Below are 23988 nucleotides of genomic sequence, written 5' to 3'. Positions count from 1 at the left end.
AACAAACAAACAAACAAACAAACAAAAAACCTGAGATGGCAAAATCTTTGCTATCGTGGTGATTGATCTTGTCATCTTCATATTGCTACCTGACAGTTGTCTGGAAGAGTAAAGTGCCTGAAACATAAGTCTGTATTCAAGTGTGCCTTCTTCCAGGATAAAATTCTCCCTCCCAACATTTCTCCTTGTATTTGGTAACAAAAAGCAGTAGAATTTTATAATCATGCATTAAAATTTTAGAACCATTTCAATAGCTATCTCTGCATTAAAAAAAAAATAAAAGAAACCTTCAGTAGGGTCACTGACATTTAATGAATTATGAAGTGGTTCTTTCAGAGCATCCCAATCTGGTTATCTCACTAGCCTCATTAAGATTTTTCTATCTAGAATACCAACCCTTTGATAATATCTACTTAGTCTTGTTTTCCATCTGACAGCTGTCGCAGAGGAATGAATAGAATATTTTAAGATTTTTACTGAAGAGATTTTCTTCACATCATTTTGGTGACATTACATAATATGTTGGCTAGATCCTGTGCTCACAAGGTTCTTTTAGAAATACCCTCACTAATGTAGTCACAGTGAGCATGCCATGACTAAGTTAACATAAACACTCTGCAGTGTTTTTGAAGACCAGGCCTTTTGTCTAACACCATATACCATGTGCAGTTCATCATAAATCAGGAAACTGGTATAGCTCTGTCCTGGGTCTGTCCCCTCCCAGCTCTTGCTGCACCCCCAGCCTGCCCGCTGGCAGGACAGAGCGAGAAGCTGAAAAGTCCTTGGCTTAGTGTAAGCATTTCTCTGCAGCAATTAAAACATCAGCATGTTATCAGCACTCTTCTCATCCTAATCCAAGACATAGCACCCTACCAGCTACTAGGAGGTAAAATAACTGTCCTAACTGAAACCAGGACAAGCTCTTCTGTGTACTAAGTTGCCAGAAGACTGTAGGTAGTCACCCAGAGCATCTAATTTACTGAGTTTGACTTATTCATTGTCTTAATACGTAAGTAGAATATAAAGGTTAGAATATGAATGGTAGCTGAGCTTGCAGTACATGCAAAGGATATTGGAAGATCTCCTTACGAAGACATCTACAGCCATCAAATCAGAGTTTGCTATAATGTACCACTCCATCCCCATCAGTTCTAGCCATAGAGATCTATGCAACAGTGTTTAAAGACACTGTTTACTGCAACTTGACTAAAACCATGACCATCAGTAATCACAGTTACATCTTCTATAAAAGTCTTGACTCCAAATGTTTGCAATAATCTTGTAAATTCCATCAATATCAAAGGATTTGTCTCAGTACACATACATACCTATAGGCGGTACATACTTTCACACATCCCAAATTCACACTTTCTAGCTAAAGTGCAGGTGTCCTATTTGAAAACTTTAAGTCCAAACCAGTTCGTAAAATCAAGACAGCTGTAGATGGTGGTTTGCTTCTGGCACACAGGTTTCACCGGCAGAAAAGGACTTATTAGATAATGTTTGCTGGGAATTCTGTTTAAATAAGAAATGACATAGGGTGAAGTCTATCTATCATGGAATTGGTAAACACTGCATGGAATCAGAAATCCAGTTCCTTCAAATAATTTCAAAGAAGAATTAACTACTAATGAGAGGAGTGTTGCAAGGGCACTTCTTTTAAAAAGCTATACTTTGAAAGGAAGACTTTCAAAATTGTTCAGCACTGGCCTACCCTTGATTTTATGAAGTATCAGTTCAGTTCAGAAGATATAGAGCTAACTGACCACTTCTGAACATTGTGGACTACATTTCTAGAACAGAGGTTTCTTCTGTTGATTGCCAAATAGAGTTCATACTGTTCTAGCATTATTAATATATTCTTCAATAATTTTCTGGAATTTTACATGCATGCTTTTGAGGGTTCTCTGATATGCAAGTGCATATTCTTTCATTTATTATTTGTAGAAATTTTAAACAATCACAGAACAATAGGTTTGGAAGGGCCACAACCTATAGCTGAATATTTTACTAAGGAATGTGCTGGTTGTGGAGTACCCCATATAAAATTACGATTATACTGTGAATGAGGCAGTCTTGAAAAGGTTATTCAGACAGGAGCCATTTTTAGCCAGGAGACTTGCAAGCGTAATTATTAAAGCCACTGCAAAGACAACTAACAGCATCACGAAGTTCTGCCTACATCTGTATTAATCACCTAAAACGCTTTAGTAGAGAGGAGGCGTAAGCTAAGGACAAAGAGTAAACTAACTATAGAAAGTCTAGCTAGGCGTATTTTCTTCAGTTATCCAAAACCGTAAGCTCCCTCTACTGGTATAGCTGAATTACTAGATACTGATGATGGTCCCAGACCATGTAGTTTTAGCCCTTAACACATGACACTATAGCTTCTGTATTGCCACAGACACCATTGACTTCCCATTTCTACAGTATTTGTTTAATCTTACCAATAAAAAAGAAGTAGATGCAAGGTCATACAAATTTTAACTTTATTTCCTAAAAAGACCCATAAATCTTCAACATTTGGGCTAGCTACCAGGTTTGGATTTTCTCACATTTTCAAGAGCGGTTTGGATTTTCTCACATTTTCAAGAGCATTTCTGACTTATCTTTTGCTCCATAAAATAAGAGGTTCAATGGCTATAGGACAGCTGATCCTTAACATTATGTCTGAAGTGTTTTGGGAATTAGCATGAAGGATCCTAGAAACAAGAAATATGTCCAGTTTCTATACGAAAGCCACACTTATTTGATCTGTCCAGAAGACAGAAATAAATGTCTTGGATCAGCAAGAAATCACGTGCAAAGGCAAGAACAGCCATCCTAAAAGTAGCTATTGAAATTCAATTTCAAAATACTAACAATGTCAACAAGATAAATTCCAGATGGCAGCCTAGACCACAGCCTCTGGGAAGCACATACAACACACATTTTCAGTTGCAGCAGTCTGAAGGAAATACACGCAGTGACACAATCCATCTCTATAGAGCCAACAGGCTCAGCTTATTAAAACAGTGTTTAATATGTAGAACCTCAACCAAAATAGGTCCATAGGGTAATAATGACACAGTAGGAAAGTGACTGATAGCACCTGCAGGAGTTCACAACTTCGTGTAGACACTAACATGACACAGAACATACAAATCTTAGCCCTCCAATTTTAACATACATCTTTTTTTTTTCTTTTTTTTTTTTCTTTTTTTTTTTCCTGTAAAAAGACAATTTACAAATAGAATGAAATCAGTTCCATCCATTAGAACAATCCCACACTTAGGACTTTTCTAAGAATGTTTCCACACTTCTGTGACTGTCATAGCTCTTGGCCTGTCACAGTTCCTGATTATGAGCAGTTTTACCTTCAAGGCTGTCTACAACTATAACAAAAATCTCATCCAAAACCAAACATCCTTTGTTTACTGAAAGGGCTGTTTCACTCAAAACCCAGGAGCAACTAACAGTGCAGTTTTAACAGTAATATCTCCAAAAAGAAACATGCTGGAGAAGTTGCTCATTTTTCTCTTCTTTTTGTAGACATGGATTAGTGTCTTGGGTTTGTAGGGTTTTTTTTTTGTTTGTTTTTTGTTTTTTGTTTTTTTTTTCCTATTTTTTGACGTGCCAAGGCTGTGTCCATTCTGAGTAGATTTCATTTCTACAAACCCTTGGGCAATGTCATTTTGACTTCACTGTGATCTCTGCACAGCTCCTGTCTGGGAGCCCATTAAATGGAGAGGAGTTCAATAATCCATTCTCCAACTAGCAAAAGCACAATTAAGTGTTTAACCTCAGGATGTGAAAGGCAAGGCTCCTACCTAGTAGTGTGTGCTCAGTGATGAAATGCAAGTCTGGAAACACCAGAAGATATTTACTGAGATCTAAATAGGATCGTCTTAACAGGCTTCATTCAAGTGAAATTTGCCAGCAGGAGTTTTTTCAAGAAATGCAATTTTATCTGTTCAACTTGCCCATTGGGCATCCCTCGTACAGCACAGACCCACCACATGAGGATCAGGAGTACTGCAGCACAGGAAGTGGGAAGAACATTGCCATTATATATCAACGCAAAGATCTGACCAGACTACCTGAAAAACACTACTCAGAGATGAAACATGAACAAGAAAGGAATTAAGCTTCTGTGTAATTGGAGGCAAGTGAAAAAACAGAAGGAATGACAAAGTTTTTGGCACCAAATGAGGTATTTACGGCTCTTTCAAACCTCTCCTAAGCAGCACACCTGACATCTAAAGACCCTTCTTAACACAACAGACAAAAACAAAAAAACAAAAACAAGGAACAACAAGAAAACCCCACAGACCAACAAGAAGAAAAGCTAACAAAACAACAAGTATAGGTGGAGGATTGTAGTCACTCCAGATACAGCAGGACAGAACTTGCTATCTGTGCTCAAAAAACGTTCCACAGACCCCGAACAAGGAAAAACTAAAATAAAGCAAAGCATTCTCTAGGAAAGCATAAAGGAAGCATCCAGGTCCTTCAGCATGCACACACATACTGCCTCCCATGGCTTTATCACACAGCCTGGTTAGAGAACCTTGGCAAAGTGCAGTTCTTTGCACCAGTGTTCTCTGCAGAGGTGGTTTACGTCCAAAGTGAGTAATTTCCAGTGATCAGCCTCCAGTACAAAACAGCTGCTGGTACCCATCTCTTGGCATCCTCCCTATCTCACTGTATTGGTGTTGATTCCTTGGAACAAATCACTTCTCATTGTCTGGCAACAGAAGGGCTTCAATAAACTGGAGGGAAAAAGGTCTGTATGCACGACTCCTTTCCATCATTTAAGATGGACCTCAGGAAAACAAAAGCATGCAGCATTGAACATCCTTTCCCTATCTGTCAACCTTGCTCACTTGACTTTCCCTAGCTCAGCAGTCTCTAGAGATACCTGTAAATACCTGTGACACACACCTCTCCAAGTAAATGCTTATCAGGAACCTGAGATTCAGGACCCTAGACATGCCGTGCAGCTACAACGAACTGCACCATTTACCTTTAAAGTCCCTGGCCACGGCCATTTCACAATGCCTCATACCCAAACATATACCCACTTATACCCAAACAAATCAAAATGTCTCCCTAATAAGAGGCAGGCTTTGTTTCTCCTGTCAACATGTGACATGTTGAAACTTTAGAAAATTGAAACATGAACGACAAAGCCAGTATTCAGTTCTAGTCTCTAACAAAGATGTGATCTGTTGCTGGCCAACTCACTTGAATTACATGATATATGATTTCATGTATCCTGATTTTCATTGGCTTCATTTACAGAGATAACACACTAATTTGGGTAGGGCCTTCCCCAACCACCTGTCTGCACAGAGTCCAGCACAACAAAGCATTCTGAGGTTCCACCTACTATTATAGTGTTTGGGTTTTGTATTAAAAGTTACCTCATAATGCTTTTCCTCTGTGGAAGACCATAAATGCTACTCCACATACTAGTTTAAAGCTAATATGTGCAACTCAACAAGCCATTCAGGCTTTTATGCACCGTGACTACTATATTTTCTAGTCACTTTGATACCCTGCAGGTACCTTTTTAATTTCCTTTCTCTTTTTTTCTTGCTATGATTAGGCAGATCTTATAGGCTCAGCTGGATATAGCAAGTATATCTGATCACTTCCCCTGTAGAAAAGTGTATTTTGGTGAAAAAGGCAAATCTTCCTAAACTGCAGTAGCCATCACCTTTTCTTACTCTCAAAAACATAGACCAAAGCACCACTCCAAGTAAATGGGGTGTCTTTTAGATACCACAGCTAGAGCCACAGCTGAGGCAAGCCCTTAGAGCCAACAGCTTTGCTCAGTTGTTAATTAAGGATCTGTGGCTCAATGACACAATTCATTTTAAAATTCAGCCTGTGTATCTGAAACTGGCTTTGACACACAATAATTGCAAGACTTTCTATAGTTTCTCTGTTCCTCTCAAACACTAAAAATGTCAGACAAATGGAGAGTGAATGCTAGGGTTATGAATAGAAATCTGAAAGAAAAAGGCATATAATAAGTAGCCCTAATGATGACAACTACACCCGTTGGGAATCAAAACCAGAGCTCCTACACATATCCTTGTCACTTTTCCAACCAAGACTCTGAGGCTGTGGTTTAAACAGCATCATTCCCTAAAGGGTACTTGTGTGAAACACAGATCACACCCTATAGGGAAAAGAAAATAATGCATTAACTCTCCTTGATAATCACACACACAGAGTGATGCTGCTCACTCATACTTCACAGAGTAAAGGGTACTTCGGAGCAATAGGATAATGCAAGATTCTTGGCGTTAATTGCAAAACAGATCAGATTGCTATAAATCTACTAGCTGCTGGCTGTTCTAGCTTCGACTTGGAGATATTTTGAGACTGCAGGCTGACCTGAATCTGGACCTAATTACCTTTGAGTTACCAGTCTCCAGTTATAACTTCTTTTCAACATCTAAAGAGATGTAACAAAGAAAGTAATCCTCAGAGAAACATTATCGAATGAGTTCTCAAGACAAAGAAATAAGGATGTAATTATATACTGCCCAGTGTGTATCCTACAATACGTGTTCACTGCCTATATGATACTTCAGACTAACACTTCAGCTTTTCCCAATAAAGAAGGAAACAAGTATTCTCCAATGCATAATGTTCAGTTCAAAATGTCACACCGTAATTCCCTTAGATACTCTTCTCATTTGCCCTTCCCTAGGAGTTGTCATCCCAATTCTCTGCTCTTATTCATTACATATCTGGCAAGACACGGTGCTGGAAGCAGCCTACCCCTCTAAACAGGGCAAGAGCAGCCAGCCTAAGATCTGTCCCAACACGAGGGCAAGGTGGCATGCTGTTGATACTCAAGCATCTGGAGGAAGGAGATGGCTGTTTTCTGTAGGCAAGTGTGGATGTGGAAAAGGGACAAAAAGCTTCTCAAGTGTGGGTGTGGAAAGGGGACAAAAAGATTCTCAAGTGCAGTCCCGGCTCAAACAACTGCTCAAGCTGGATCAACACGATCCTTTGGGATATTGAAGCAGAGATGGGGACCTTTAATCCAGGCAGACAGCCAAGACACAACTCAGAATCTGTCTAATAACCTGATGTTTTTTAAAATACATATACACATGTATATACATACACTTATATTTAAAAAGTATATATATATAATAGAATGGTTTGGGTTGGAAGGGGCTTTCAAAAATCATCTAGTCCAAACCCCTGCCATGGGCAGGGACACTTCCCACTAACTGAATGTGCTATAATATACAAATCTGTAATATACATGTGTATGTATGTGTATATACATAAATGAATGATCATTCCTAGGTATTTCTCAATTTCGTTGTGATGGCCTGAAGGCTTCTTTAAGGTGCACTCAATTTTAGAATCAAATGTTCCTTTTCTCTGACAGACATGGTGAAGCAACATACCCAGGCACGCACATTTTGTTATTTGGAAAAGATGACTGCATCCTGCCTTCATTTGTAGTAAAGGTTATGAGGTTCATGCCTGCAGTTTTCTTCCAATGAAGTAACTCAATGGACCTTGAAACAGAGACATCAGTTAAGGAAATTTTTAGGAACTCTTTCAAACAAAACTAAACATGTTTGGTCACAAAAAAACACAGTGTGGGGCTGTAATTTTAACTTCTTTATATTTTTTTTATTTTGCCCTCTGGATTTCATACAAATCCACCGTAAGCAGTATAAGCTTCACAGTTACTGACATGTATGACAACATGGCACCAGTTGCCCACTTTTCTAACTTGGAAATCAACTTGAAAAATTATGGCCAGAAATGCATATTTTGTTATACTTGCATATGTTACACTTATTTCTGTAAGATCTCAGATTTGTTAATGTTATGATGAAAGTTGTGACCTCATTACATTACACAATACAAAGGGCAAAAAATAGCACGTGTCAGAATTTTCACAACGCTGTACATCAATTCCCTCACCTTCCTTAAATCATGACTGAAAACTCGACTTGGATTCTGCTAGGGAAATTGTTTTCAGTTACAATAAAGTGCCTTCCTGAATGTACGTCATTCTAGTACAAAGCACTTCTTTCCAAAAATGCTTGATTGAGTTCAGGTGCTTAAGGTAGCAACATTTCACTACATTCTGATTAATTACCTCTACTGAAAATCTGGAAAAATCTCTGATTTGTCCAATATCAGCCAAATATAACAGCAGTCTCTATTATTTTAACTATTCCCAGACATAACAAGTGAAAAATCTAGGCACTGAGTAAGAATATCATAAATTATAGAGATTACATCACTTTATTACAACGAAGAGGCCAATGATGTATGCAAAATGGGAACTAAATTATATTTTAGTAGTACCATAAATTTCTCCAGAGTTTGAGCTGTGCTGTGTAAGCCTATAGAGCAAACCTAGTGTACAGCAGCTTAAGGAGGAGATCATAAAAGAGCCTGCTACTTCAGAATACATTTTGAAACCCCTTAAGACTATAAACCAGAAGAAAAATCTTTCAGGGAAAAAAAAAAGAAAAGAAAAGAAAAAAAAAGGCAACATAACCCTTTTGACAGCACTGCTGACTGTACCAGCAGAAGCTCTACCCAAATAAAATTTGTGCAAGACTTTCAGATGTCACACATTTTCATATCACAATATAATGTCACTGACAGAGTGAAAATACATTAACCTAATAAGGAAAGAGTTATTACTATTTTTTAAACTTAAATGTATAAGAGCAAATAATATACGAAGGATAGAACTTCTATTCTTTTCCAATTTTTTAGCAGAAAGCAAAGGCAAGGAATTCAGGTGAAACAGCTACATCTCGACCACAGAAATAAACAGGCAGAAATCAACATTTGATTCTCCACATAGGACAGAATATTTAACTGCATTGGCTTATATTTATCTGTTAACAACTGCAAAAAACAAGCAGTTCTTCAAAGCTTACTTTTCTGATCATACGCCAGAACAAATAAGCTGCAGTATGTTGTATACCTTGTTAGCATTACCCTGAATTTTTCAGCTTACCTATGGATTTAGGGACCTAATCTGTCCAACATACTATATATATATATATATATACACACGCACAGCACTGTCTGTGAAGTTTATGATAAACATAAATGCTAAAGGCACTACAACCCCAGCTGTAGATGGAATAGACATACATTTTCATTACTTCTTTTTCTCTGCTCCAGGTTTCAATGTGATTCAACAGCATACAATATGGTAAGACAGATCTCAGCACTAACAAGGATCATTCCAGTGAAGTGAGAGATATCAATCAACAAAAACTGCCCCAGATGGCACTTGTTGTTTTTTTTTTTTTTTTGTTTTTTTGTTTGTTTGTTGTGGGGGGGGGGGGGAGGGGGGCACCTGCCTGTAGGCAACACAGGAACTGAAATAGGTAAACAGGTGAAAGTTTCACTTCCTTTGAATTTTTTTAAAAAAAAAAAGTAATTAGGGAGGAGCTGAACTGTAATGTCCCTCCTGGGCATGTATCCTACAAAGATAGCACCTTGCAGTCACTCATAGATTTTTTGAAAGGCAGCAGAAATATCAGCAAAGTGACATTTGATGGGAGGATGAGGTAAAGAGAGGCTACCCATTGATTAAAGTGCAAGAAACAATATTACTCAGATTTTTAGCAAAGCTACAGCTTGGCATGTCAGGTCTTTTGTTTTACAGTCTTCAGCCAAGATCCTGTTTCTTCTTGCCTTAAACTAAACTATTGCAATCTAGACTTCTATGCTCTGGGCCATTTAAAGTTGTAAACAATATACCTCTGTTGAGGGTTTTGTTTCTTTTGCTGGGAGATAAAGGTTATGATCCATGTTTCCACTTTTCACACAGAAAAAGATGAACAGATAAAATAAATCAAATTAATCAGATTAATTAAAACATTATCTGAGCAGAATGGTATGTAGCTGGTGTTATACTGGTTATTATACAGGCATATAGCAAGACAGGATTCTTCCCCCAAAATGATAACAATCAAGTCAAAAAATTAACAGAATGGTTTGAATATGTAGTAACATTCTCAGGTGTTAGGGCCAAACTAGAATATCCAATCATGCATTCTCATGTTTGCTTCATTTTCAAAATTATGAAAAATCAACTTCCTAAGGTCTGCTCTTATTCTGTGGCAACAATCCAAAGTGTTATAGCTTACATTTTGAATACTGCACACGTTTGGGATAATTATTCAAACACATTATTGTGACTTTGGGGAGAATGGGAGATCAGGAGTTCAGTTTTGAGAGATCTGGTTTAAAGGTTACTGAAAGGAATAAGGAGTAAATAACTGAAAAGTTAAAAAAAAAATGTGATCAGGATAACAACTCACTTTTCTTTGCAACATTGCTTAAACAGTTTATTTTATAAACTAGAATTTTATTCATGGTATTTCTGTTCATGCCAGTAAAGTGTTAAATTGTAATTTAATGTTATAAACTGAAGTAGATCAGCTGGCACCAAAAATCCCTCCAAAAATAATCCTTCATAAAACAGATCCTTTGAAATAAATTCCAGAAGAGTTTCAAGCTGCATAACATTATATCCGGCAATTTCTTTCTAGAAATTTAACCATCTTCCCAATGTGATTCAGATCCTAATGTTCCTTTTATGTTAGAAAATATGCTTACAGGCTCTTTTTCCCTTGGTTAAACTGTCTTTTTTGGATTTCAAAGTTCATTTCAAACCTTAGATTGATAAACGTTTTTGCACTAAGTCAGTAGAATGGCAACAACAAAGCCTACAATTAAACCATGGTCTTGAACTGCTAGCAAAAACAGCAAAACTCAGCATATTTTTAAAAGGAATTTGAAAAAGTCACAAATATAATCAAATAAACCTGAAACCTGTTCAGCATTTATCATCTCTATCCTTTGATGTTTTCACACAGAGGTATGAAAGTCTCACTTCTCAAAGTCTTTTTCAGCACAATGATGTCATCTACTTCTCTTGTAGCTCTTACCTGCACTGTATTAGCTGTTTTTTTTTTAAACTTACAAATTTTTTTTGACAAAAGTATATACACATCTGCAGTACATATCAGACACAATATTTTTTATCATTACGATTAAGAATTTGGTGGGTAATTTATAAAAATATATATACATATATAGAGAGAGAAGGAACTGCAAATCTACCTTGGATCTGTCTGGGAAACTTATATCAAACTAATTGCACATGTAAATACATATTTTCCCAAGTAAAACTGATATTTTATTTGCAAATACATATTTCTGCACTCTTCCTTAACAAGCGTACCAAATACATACTTTCATTATGGATTTTTTAAATGAACATTTTTACACAGGAGCACTTCCTCCTCCTGGCCTACAGTTCTGCTAAGGAATTATTCTAGACTGATATCTCTAAATGATTTTTATCCTCCACAACATCCAGATTTGGTCTTTGGCACTTTGGGTCTTGCTTAATATGTCACCCCGGTTACCAGAGTACATCAAAGCCCCGAACAAAAGAAATAACATCACCAGTGTCTGAAGGTTGGGGAGTTTAATAAGTTATAATAGGAACAAAGCAACATCAACAAAATTAGCTACTTGTAGGTAAGCAAAATCACCATGGGACAAGAAACTCCTTCTTCATTTTGAAATGTTGCACTCTGATAAGTCAGAATTATAATAGTAGTGAAAATTGTCACAAATGTATAGCCTGCTAAAATAGTGATGGATTAAAGTTACTTTTTAGCTTTTGCTGGAAAGTTTACTTAACTTTTATTAAATTAAAAAAAAAGATTTAAAAAAAAACTTATATAAAAATGTTCGCAAATTTTTAAACTAAAAAAAAATAAGTTAAGGTACCTGTTGACATATACCCTTTCTTCTATGAAAACCTCAGTTTCAGTGAAGATTTCTGGAATGCTGTGTCTATACTTACTCTGGTTAAATCAACAAACTTGCTAAGACTGCATCTTTTAAAGAGAACTTTAGCCACCTAACAAAACATTTTTGCAAGGAGACTCATGATGAAATTATTAATCCTTCAAGTTTTAAGATGGAATAGAAAAAAATAAAACACAGATCAGGAAAATGTATGTTGTGTAAGTGGAATTGCATTGCCGTTCAAGAGCAAAGAATCTGGCCCAAACATCTCATGATATGCCACAACCTTTCTCCCTTTCACAGTAAATACACCTACAGAACACTTAATTTATCTACATTACAATGTAGTTACAATCATAAGGTATTTATAGAGCATCACACTGAAGTATGTGAGTCCATTCTCAACAGCCTGACCAGATTGGCCATCAGGGAGCACAAAGAGGTGTAATTAAATGGCTCAGCTGGGGATACTGAAAGATTGGTGGTAAACCACTAACCTACAAGCTAGGATGGAGCACAGTAATGCCACAGGCTCATCCCTGAAGGAAAAAGCTGATAATCCCCAGTTAAATTAGTTGAACTGATATCTATCTCTAACATTACTGTAGAGATCAAATTTAGCTCTAGTGCTACTACAGTACCAATGCTGCACTGTCAAGAAATGTATTAGCATGGTTCTAAGACACTGATGCAGAACAGCCTCATGGAGGTGAAGGAACCAGGATGGTGAGTGAAACCTGGAGACTATTTAAAATGTTTTTGCTTGTTTCTTTGTTTGGATGAATGTATTAGTCTAGTAAATAAGCGGGGCTTAGGAAAGTATCTTAGTGAACTCTCATTGGCAATCACCTAAAGCTGTGAATTCTCTCTGGTGCTATCTCCTTGCTGGGAGAACACTGGGTTACATTTATGAAGGAGACATCTTTCCAAGATCTGGTACTTGAAAATGCCAATATCTTCTGAATCACAATGCCTTGCACAAAAACACTTGAAATTCTCAAACTTGTTACCAGTAGTCACATAACAGTTTGCCTGTACATACTCATGTCCACTGCCTTTGGAAAAATAAAAGTGCTCAATGTTTGTCAAATTCAAAATATCAAAGAAGCTTCAAAACAAAACCATATGTATTGCAAGAGAACAAATGATTAAGTTCTTTATGTCAAAACAGGAAACAATTATAAAAGAGAAATTACACTAATTATGTAAATGGTTCTTGCAATGTTTTACACATTTTCTGTTGTATGGATGACTCCCTTTATACATACAGCAATAAACTCACAAACTCTAATGTGCTTTTAGCTTCTTAGGTTCCTAATACAGGTCAAAGCTTTGATGTTTATCTTTTTCAAACAAAGCCCTTTGTTTTCTGTCTGTTTTACATGCTTCTAGAACATGCACCTAACCTAAGGATGTTAAGATTGGTATTTTGCATCTTTGATGGCTGAAATGTAGTATCATAGGTTGAAAATAAATAAATAAAAGAATTTATTATTAAATCCCTACTTCAAACAAACAAAAAAACCTACTTCACTTGTGGCTGAATCAACACTTTGTATCTAGAGTTATCATGGTAAAATATTAAGACAGACAGTGCTTAGAAAAGGAACTGTAAACAAAATTTTATCTGGAATCAGCATGAGTTTTCCCAAAGGAAATACACCCGGTTTCTTCACAGTAATAGTCAAATATTCGCATTAAGGGAGAAACAACTATTCACAAGAAGAGAAGATAAAAAGCTAAAGAAATTTAACCTCTTAAATGCTGTAAATTTAGGATTCAGCTGAAAGAGTCATATGTGTAGCATCTAGATATATGCATAGGACACACAGGGAGAAGATCAGACACAGATTCAGACCTATATTTTAAAAAATAATACTGAAAGTCTCTGTGTGTCTACAGGAGGTTCAATTTTAAAAGCCAGTATTTCAGATCTTCTCTTTCTTTATACCAACTGGAAAAAGCAGAAGCCAAGGTGGCTGTAAGCCAGCTTTACCTCAGCCAGGGATTCCCTCTTGCAGGGGAAATCTCAGCTGCCAACTCTGGAAAGCTTTACAGATCGTTTTACTGCAAAGGAGACTGCACACAGTCCAGGATATGGCTTAATATTTCTTTCCCTACTAAAGTGAATTTTATGGCAGTTAGTATATCTAGAAGACCCTTGCCAAAAAAAGGGAAGATGGAGGTCCATATACAGCAATGTATCTGGAGCTTAATTTTCCAGTACCAATTCAGAGTATAAATGTTGCCATTTCCATTAGCTCTTTCCTTACAGTTTGCAGTGGCTTTGCATAAATATAGATAGAGACATTACATGGTGGGCAAGAAGTAAGAAAGTTTATTTTCCTTATTACAATTGTGATTTCTCCTTCAAATTTATCTGGGGTATAAAGAACATGACTTTCTTTTAAGGAATAAACAAGATGGAAATAACTAATAAAAAAACTTGCATTGGACTGACCAAGGTGTAAATGTCATGTCAAAATTGAAGAAAAGTGCCTAAGAGATATTTCACAGTTACTTATAGTCAGACTTTTTTTACTATCAGAAGACTATAGTCAGAAAAATAAATCATAAAGCAGCACATAACAGACTCACTGGGAGATAAGACATATGAACTTTAGATTGAAATGGACTTAAATCCAACAGTCAGTACATCTATCTTTGCTGCTCTTTTCTAGAAAATCTGAAATGTCATCTATCAAAACTTTTAGATTACGCTTCAGATGTATTACTCTCTATTATTCAGCATTAAAAGGGCACAACATGGGTTGCACAGAAAACAGAGGGACTAACTTTTACATTCAATCTTCAAACAATAAAATCCATTCATCTAAAAATGCATATGCAACCAGACACAATCCATGTTTTCAGGTTTTACAGCTCGGTCAGCTGACCATAGTTCTTAGAGACCCTCACTGTGACCTCACTTTAATAGTGGTTGATACAAATGAAGGGTTGACTTTAAAGTTTGACAGTCAAACAAAAAAAAAAACCATGGGTGATTTCTTTATATGTGCCTATTCTTTTTTGACCACAGTCATTTTTGCCTGTTGCGATCACAAAGTGACAAACACAACAGATGCAACTAAAAATAATGTAATACAGTTTATAAGTGCTTCTCCTTCATACTCAGTTCTCTGATGCTTTGTGCTAAGAAATAGGTTAAACAAACATATAACCAGTTTGCTCAAGCAGTGGAGATGAAAATTCAAATGATAACTACTTCTCAGCAGGAATAAAATACAAAATTGATAGGGAATTTCATTTTTAATGGTATTACCTACATGCAATTTTCCTGCAAAAGTACCTGTCACAAATGAAAATCTTTCATTTAGGGAGTATAATGATTTATTATTTATGCTAAAAAAATCAAGAAATCATCATAAATACATCACAACTCAGAAAACTCAAAGCCACAAACAAATCCACCCAGCCAATGGCAGTTGATTTGAATTCCCTTTCTAAATCCTTAATGATTTAGATAGTGTTACTAAATCCTATCCCCTTGCACGCTGTGTGCTCATTGTTTTCTATGTTTACGTAGCCAGAACATGATGATTTACCTATTTTAGGGCCAAACTTGAATGTGTAGACTTCGGTAAAAGCTCTTTTCTTGCAAGGATACAGTTTCTAGGCACATTTAGGCTACTCACAAACACCAGATGACAATTTTTTATTTTTCTGCAGTTAGTTCTACTGTCACAGCATAGCAATAAATATTAGAAATTATACGTGCTTAAGTTTACATTCTGCCTGACAACAAAAAAAAGACAGGTTTTAGGCAAATCATGATCCTTGCAGGTGCTGTGTATCAAACTACCTTTTACTGTGCAGCACTTTGGGATATAAGAACAGCATTTGCTGTACTGTATGACATCATATACTGAAAAAGGACCCTATCTGGGATAAACTGATTAATAAAAAAGCCTTCTGTTCTAATGGATTTTCCAAACAAAACTTTGATCCTTTACAAAAACCAAAGCAAATGCAAACCATGTTTTTGCAATCTGGGAAACTTCAACTTACTTTGGTAGGTTTTCATTTCAGTGACGAATGGGTTAAAAATCTAACAATGGCCTAGGCATTTATCCCACAATGTAGTTTCTTTCATAACAACCATATAATAGAAACTTCTGGGTGGGTTTCTCATTTGCTGCTCCTGCTTCCTAGAAGCTGCACAGCTCAGTCCCTTCCCCCTCCATAAACACATTCAGATTTCTCTACTCTGCCAATACAAAATTAAAAGGCAAAACCTTAAAAATCATAAAAGTAAGGTCTGTAGCATGTGATGGCACTGTACTGGGAGCAGAAATTTCTTTCTTCATAATTTATCTATATAAGAAGAAATCTATTTTTTTTAATTATTTCTGATGCTTTATAGCTATATAGCAAGCAGCAGAAAGTACACTTGTTTTCTCCCTAAAGAAAGGTATGTGGAAAAAGGATGTGTTATTGGGACATCTCCTTTATGCCAGATACCTTGTTTTACACTTGGAAATCCAACTTACATGTAAGGCTGTTTGACTTTAGCGCAACACTTGTCCATCCTTCAAAGAAACACCCGATTAAACAGATGCATATAGTCCCAGGAAAACTGTTACCTATATACAGATTTACAACTTAAAGACAGCACAAATAGATACATATTCAGTGCATATATTTGAGAAGATTAAAATGCAAAAGAAGTTCTCCTTTTGCACGTAACCTCTGGGCCCTAGCACAAGCAAATCCCTTCAAGTCAAGCACCCTTGAGAGCCCAGAGATTTCAAATATTGTTTCATACATATTGAGATGTATCTCACTCTTGCAGGTCTGATTTGAGTCCAGTTATTAAGTCAAAAAAGGAAAAGGGCATTTCTGTTAGCAATTTTTAACTGGTTAAAGACTAGCAGCTAAATTCAGGGGTGACTGTTACTCAGATAGCATGCCCCAAAGGTCAGGGAGTGTTTGTTTTATTTTAAGGCTCAAAATATGAAAAAACACATAGCATATATAAGTAAGATACTGCCTACCAATATGTGAGATATTGAACAGTTATCATGGTAGAGCCTGAAGTAACCAGTGAAGCTTGAAAGATTTGCTGTATAACCAGAAATCCTAGATGCCAGAAGATGTGGTTAAGCTGTCACAACAGTTCCTGCTTTTCTTAATATCTATGAACCTATGCTTGTGTGGCCTAGCCTATAGCTGCACTGTTTACTTTGTTATGTCTTAGATCTCTAGTAGGAAGCATGAGGAAAAGATTTAAATCCAGCTCGTAAATTAACCTGTGTGATTGAAGGCAGTAAAAAACCAATGCTTGCTTCTAGTGAGGAGTTAAACTCAGAGCTGATTTAAAGTCTTGAAGAGTACATACTTTTCTGTTCTCCATCTACAAAGTACAGATGCACTGATTAACATACAAGGGTACCTGCAGTAGCACTGTCCATGTGAAACACAACTTTCCAGATACTGTAAGAAAAAAAAAACTGTCATAAAAGTTTAATCCCTCAAGAATTTTTTAAGCGAAGAATTCCCATAGAATTGTTCAGAAATTGCATTTTTGTTGATTTGTGATACTTTTGAAACATACAAATAGTAAAAAGATCCATGCGCTTGTAACCAGGAAAGATGCCACATGCACATTCAACCCACACCAAACAAAAATATTAGATCTACGCATAAATCTGTATATGCAAGAGTGAGTAATTTCACAGTTATTGCAAGAAATTGTACTGTTAGTTTCATTTTTAATTTGCCTGGTTCAAAATGAAATCATCAATCATGAGACTTGTAGCATATTTCATGGAATTACTTGATCTTTCTCATTAAAAATACAATTAAAGCATGTCACTCCTCTATACACATTGCATATGTATGTACAGGCATGATCTATTGATACAATCACAACTTTCTGACTTCAGTGAAATTGCAAAGGTTCATTAGAAAGGAAGAGACAGAGAGCCCTGGCAGTTCTGAGATCTTAGGGGGTCATTTATTGTTGTAATAAATTTCATTTTTCTATCTGAAGGGTAGAGTCTAAACACTGTAATAGAGCAATATTGAGGTATTTATTTTACCTCATTTTTTCTTCAGCTGAAATACTAGCAAGGGAGTGTTTTTCAGGTTGGCAGACAGCCAGTCATTTCTCAGTAAATAATGTGAACCCTGTCCTGCAGCATAAAGCTGTACATCTTTTCAAAAAATGTTCAGTCCCCTGCTAAAGTCCAAAGAATCTTTGCTTACAAAGTGTCTGCGGAAACTTCTATAGCAAGCAACTCAGCCTAGGCTTCTCCACTAGATAAGAGTTCTTTCTTACTCTGTCTCCTTTTCCCCACTGAAATGACTTATTTTTCTCTTCCCCCTTAAGGTACTTTTCCTCAATATGCCAGAGATAGAAAAAAAAAAATCTTCTACAGCCTACGTAAGGTGTCTCAGACCATCTTTCACCCAAAACCTGAAAAATTCTGCTCAGTAACTTCTAGTGCTAGATGCACAGCTGTATCAAAGCTGACATGCAATATATGCAATTGCTCAGACAGCATCATTGTCAGGGCTCCATTATGACATATGCATACTTGTAGTATATAATGAGTGTTCTGTAAATTTCAAATTAAGAAATTTGTTTTTTTTTCCAGTAGTTGATGTTGTAAATAGGCTCCGAAAGGGTAACTTCTGGATGCGTATCATTCAGATCATTCAGGCTACTAGCTCGCAAAACCAGGTTTAGTGTCCTTAGACAGACGCTGAAGAAAATACAAAGCCAAAGAGTAAGGGTAAACACATCTAGACAGGTGTATCTTGATAAATCGGACTGAAAAGGGAAATTCCACATTACAAAGGGAGTGCGAAGAAAATTCAATCAATTTTATGCAATGTAGAAACCAATACAGTAAGTTTTGGAAAGTTAGAAAGTCAGAAGAGAAAGTAATGTCTGAGCATGTGTGGGTAGCAGAAGGAACTTGATGACTGTGATCCTTGTGTTTGCACAGCAACCTACCTTTATGTGTAATACATCAAAGAGAAAGCTGAACTTGTGGAAAGAGATATTGAGACTTTTTTAGAAACAAAACACACACACACACAAAAAGACAACACCAAACCTCTGTGTATCATTTGGCACCTCAAAAAGGGAAAAGATTTACAGCCACTGTTAAACGTGTTCCTCGTAGCTACCCAAATGGTGTGCCTTAAGCAGATATTGCTGTAGTATTGACCTTCTGCACGTGCGCACTCACCCAACCAAACAGCACAGCTCAGGCTTTAAAATCCACAACAAAGCCCAACTGTTCAGTAGAAGGACTGCATGCTTTGTCAGAATTGAACACAGAACAGATTAATTAATCAATGTTTGCAAAGCCCTTTGAAATGGAAAAGTGCTCTGGAAGCTACAGATTTCTATTCCTGAAAACTTCCCTGTTAGCACTGAAGTTATAATCCTATTTCCCTTAATGTGTTATGAGTAAGAGGATAGGAAATATGAGACTGCCGATACCGATTACCAGTTATCAAAGGCCATGCAAAAACTCAATGTTTTGATAGCTGTCTACACAGGAAGACTCATCTTTAAGTCAAATAGAAAATTGTCTTATCTTCTGAAGTTCAGACAGTACTGTATGTACTTGTAGTACCGTCTATTGATATTGTTGTTTTTCTTTTTTCCTTTCCTATAACAGATAGAGTTGTTGATTGCCAGCAAAAGACATGGCCCTGTGGGGTAGGAACATAACATTTCACTTACCATCCGCTGGCATTTTCAGTGGTTAGCACCGTCCATCAATGTTTTTGTTTTCTCAGTAGTGTCAGCACATAAATGACGTTCCAAATGTTTTCATTTCTGCAGCTTCTGTGATGAATTTGCTTGCTTAGGTAAATTTGCTACGCTATCTAAGTCTAGGCTAGGTCTTGCAACATTTAAAACAGTACATTCATTTTCCTAACAGTTCCTGAGTCATGACTGGCACATAACCAAAAAAAAAAAAAAAAAGAAAGAAAAAAAAAAGCTTTCAACAGTTTATAAAAAGTGGCAACATTCCCACAAATCTGCTTTGTCTTTATAACAAAGCAGCTTCTTTCTGACTAAGGCTGTAAGGTATGTTTCTGATTAGTTTACTCAATCCTGAGATGTGCTTTTTTTTTTTTCCCCACTAGGAACTTAACATATATCACATGAAAAAAATAGGGCTTTAAAATTCAAACTTAATCTTTGCATTCACATGCTAAGTTTCACTCTCATGTTTTTGGCTGGTTCACTTCAGAGATTAGCCTGCTGCAAGATCCAAAACTGAACCAGTGGATTATTTGAGTCTTAGGGTTTGCTTTCAAGTTCCTGCTAGTATTTAATTACCAATGTTATTAATGTAATTTGATATATCTTTATTTGGAAAAAGGCAGATAGCAAGCAGAATCGGAAGTGTTGGAATGATTGTGCTAATGGATTTTCTAAGACATTAGGGATTTAAAAAAATTGATTATTGCAAATAATGGATACCAATATTTTTTAACTCTACAGAAGCATCAGCCTAACAGGTCACATTTCTCCTACCTTTGCATAAAGAAACCATATGGGAAAAAAGTTACAGGTTAACTATATGTAACATGCACATACAATTGGAAATATTTTTAATGTATACAAATAAGTAATAAAAACTGTGATGAGCCAGGCGAGAGGATATGTTTAAAAAAATAAAAAATGAGCAATTGCCTTTGGAATCAACTACTGTCAACGCATTTTGTTTGTAAAATAAAAGACTTCATAGGGAAGCAGTATTTTTGGACTTAAGGCATAATTTCTAAACTTAACAAGTAATTTATTACATCTGTGGACTGAGACACCACTTACCTGTACATCCTTTTGGATTCTGCCAAGACTTCTTGTAGAGCTGAACAAATTATTTGTATTTTCAGTTCCTGGGGCCAGTTGTTTGTCTATGGATTGTTCCATTCCCAGCCATTATTTGTTTGAGGTCTACATATGACAGCATGCAAAGTGAAGAACGTCTCTTTATGCTATATCTTTGGTACCTAGGACAGGACAATTGGTTTAAGATGTTAAATGGAATTGCTATGTATCAGTAAAATCAATAACAACAACATTCTTAGAATAGCAGGAGAAAACCTTGTAGTAATGGTCAAAACAGTATCTCAAAATTATGACCATGAGGCTTGATTAGAATATATCTGGGAATAACTTAGGTTTGAGAATAGTCTTATAAAATTAATGGAAGATTCACTAGCTAATTTGTCATTCTAATAATTAAAACTATATATAAACCGTTCCTTAAAGATATCTTGTAATGATAAATTCTCCCTTCAGACTTATAGACATTCTGCATGCTTACATGCGGGTAAAATTTAATCCATCTGGAGGTTCATGAGAAAAAAAATGTAAACAATTTAAAGTATTTTTGAGTATTAAAAGTAATTGTATTTCTGAGTATTTTTGCAATAATACTATACACCACAACTGTATTGAGATCCTCTAATGCAAAGAAAAAGCCTTCCTAGTGGGTTAGAAATGTATCCCATCTTTGAAAAGTGTCTATTAGGAATAGCATGTACCGTATGACAGAGCATTGGAACATGTTGCCCAGAGAGGTTGTGGAGTCTCCTTCAGAGATACTCAAAACTCAGATGGATGTATTCCTGTGCAACGTGCTTTTGGTAACCCTGCTTGAGGAGTGAGGTTGGCCTAGATGTCCAGAGGTCCCTTCCAGTATCAACCACTTTGTGATTCTGTGTCATTTACATTTAATGACAGCGTTGGGGTAGAATACAAATGGTTGACTATTTCCAGGAATCATAATCAGTCCACACTCTAGTTTTAAACCCAAAATTCTCTGCTCTGAAACTGCTCTAGTGAGAAATAAGAATGTGACACTTTCAAAAAATGACAAAATTTCATTCAGAACGTGGTTTACCATATGCAATAAATACGTATTTTTTCTTCTCAAGCACACATTTCAAGACTGTTTTGTTAACTTTAAGTTGTTGAATCCTGAAGAATTTGCATAATTTTCTTGCCATATCATCATAAAAACATTACCCTGGAACCTTTCTGGAATAAAATAAGCTTCTCAGTCCCTGGATTTTTGGTGGCAAATCCACTGAAGATGTAGGGACTGGATTAAAAAGCATCATTTGGGAGGTCCATAGCAAGGAAATTATTTTAAAAATCTCTTTCTATTCCTTTGTTTCCCTGTAAAGTGTTGAGTGCATTTCAAATCTGCAGGGAGGTATGGAAAAGTGAGAAGTAAACCTGGAACGATGGGGCCGTTTTGGGTGGTTTACAAGTACATGGCAAACATCTGTGCTACTTCCACTTAGAGTGGAGATAGGGACCCAAAATATGGGATCCTGTCTATAGATTGTCCACATATCTGTGGAAAATTCTTCAAATTAGGAGCATGGAAGGCTAAAACTCAAAGCCATTTAAATGATCAGAGTCTCGTCTCTCCTGGAAACAGCTTCTCCACAGGAGATGTAGAAGAAATCTCCACAGGAGATGTAGAAGTCTCCACACACACACACACACACACACACACACAGGAGTCTGCTCCGTGCCCCTTACAGCAGGCTGAGGCACACTGCTCCGTGCAGTACCACGGCCGGCCTCCCCACACCCCGTGTGGAGAGCCCTGCTTAGCGTTAAGTGGGACGTGAAGAAGTTTTAATAGGCCAGGATTTTATTCCTCCCAACCCCAAGAGGATCAGACTCCCCCCTCCCCCCCACCCCCCCAAATTTTTCCCTGATCTCCCCCCAAAACCTCTCTATCGCACCTGCCGCCCGTAGCGGGGGCCATCCAGAGATCTTCTTCGAGATCTTTTCTTCTAACCTCACCCTACAGCCCTGGCGGGGCACTGCGGGGAGGTGCCCACCCGGCAGGAAGCGAGATGAGGGGAAGGGACGGTGGCTGTGGGGAGGGAAGGGCACCGAGGGGACGTGGGAAGGCAGCGGAGAGCCTGAGGTGAGGGGGGCAGAAGAGGCGGGCACCAGCGCTGTCCCTCAGCGCGCTGGGCGACGGAGAGCGGCCGGCGGGGCCCTAAAGCTCCCCTCACGCTCACCACCTCCTCGGCAGGGAGCCCCCCGGGCGGGGAGGCGGCAGCGCTTGGAGGAGGCGCCTCGCAACAGATGGTTAAAGCCGGCTCCTCGCCGCGGCCCGCATTGGAGGGAGGGAGGCAGCGGCCGGAGCTGTGCGGAGCGGCGCGCAGCGCCCCCAAGCCCGCTTTGCTCGCTCCCGGGGCGGGCGCTGAGGAGAGACCGCCGCCATCCCGCCACCCCCGCGCCTTCAGCCCTCAGCGGCTCCGGGCCACCTGCGAGTTTTAATCGCCCGCCGGGCGCTGTGAGTAACGCCGGGCCGGGCTGGGGCCGCCGGGAGGGCTCTGGCTGCGGGAGGCCCTGAGGGCTCGGCTCCTCAGGCTGCCGCCGCCTGCGCTTGAGGCGGGCGGGCGAGCCGGAGCCGCCGGCTTTGCCGGCCGGAGCCGCCTTTTTCTCCGGTTTAACTCGTACGCAGGGAAGGTGCGGGAGCCGATCCTCCCCGGGACGGGCGGCTGTGTGGACGTCGGGCAGATTTTTATCACCTGTGAGGAAAACCCCCTGCCATTCGTTCCCCCTTCCCTTTCCATCCCGGCTTCGACGTTGGTGGCGGCTAATTACCGGGCTTTCCTGAGGTGCGGGGAGCGGCCGGCCCAAGGTCACGCAGCGAGGCGGTGGCAGAGCTGGGGAATAGCTGAAAAAACTTCTGGTGCCCGGTTCTAGGCTCGGCTCAACGAGGCTACAGGGCTCTGGGCATGGACGGGGTCCAGCTGTAGGTAGGTTTCTAATCGGCTCGTCTTTTTTTTTCCTTCGAAGGGTTGCCTACTGATGTGAAACCACACAGAGGTGCAGTGTCCGTGCTGTCTCCCTCATCTTCTCTAGCCTGCAAGCATGTAAATGAGTACGTATATAGTTTTACTTTTCTTGACTAGTATTAAGTTCAGTAGCTAACAACAGAAGTTGTTAGTTAGACTACGTTTTGTTTTCAGGTTTATGGTGTTAACAAGTAATGTCTGATATTAATAGTGAATGTCTTCACATGCCATCAGACAGGAATTATCAAAAAAAAAAAACACCTTAATTGCTTGAGTGTTACCTGTATGCCCAAACTAACCTGCAGTGCAGTGCATTTTATGCTTAAT

The 23988-nt window shown here is 38.1% G+C and overlaps 1 protein-coding gene and 1 long non-coding RNA gene across 4 annotated transcripts in view; one reads left to right on the top strand and one right to left on the bottom strand.

The window, feature by feature from the left end:
• Positions 1–22778, bottom strand: part of LOC118176906 — a 105169-nt gene extending 82391 nt beyond the window's left edge. Inside the window, exons 1-2 of the long non-coding RNA XR_004755564.1 lie at positions 22591–22778; positions 20654–20835 (exon numbers count right to left, since the gene is read on the bottom strand). This is a non-coding gene — a long non-coding RNA (uncharacterized LOC118176906). The remainder of the gene's footprint in view (positions 1–20653; positions 20836–22590) is intronic.
• Positions 22779–23667: 889 nt separating this feature from the next.
• SULF2 (sulfatase 2) overlaps positions 23668–23988 on the top strand; it is a 155502-nt gene continuing 155181 nt past the window's right edge. For all 3 annotated transcript variants that reach the window (XM_035344201.1, XM_035344195.1, XM_035344199.1), the window contains exon 1: positions 23668–23747. The gene's annotated coding sequence lies outside the window, so the exon portion shown is untranslated. The remainder of the gene's footprint in view (positions 23748–23988) is intronic.

The sequence above is a fragment of the Oxyura jamaicensis genome, chromosome 20 (genome assembly GCF_011077185.1).
Source record: "Oxyura jamaicensis isolate SHBP4307 breed ruddy duck chromosome 20, BPBGC_Ojam_1.0, whole genome shotgun sequence".
In the NCBI taxonomy this organism is placed as follows: Eukaryota; Metazoa; Chordata; class Aves; order Anseriformes; family Anatidae; genus Oxyura; species Oxyura jamaicensis.
Note: the sequence above shows the minus strand (reverse complement) of the source record. Positions and strands in the feature narration are given on the sequence as shown.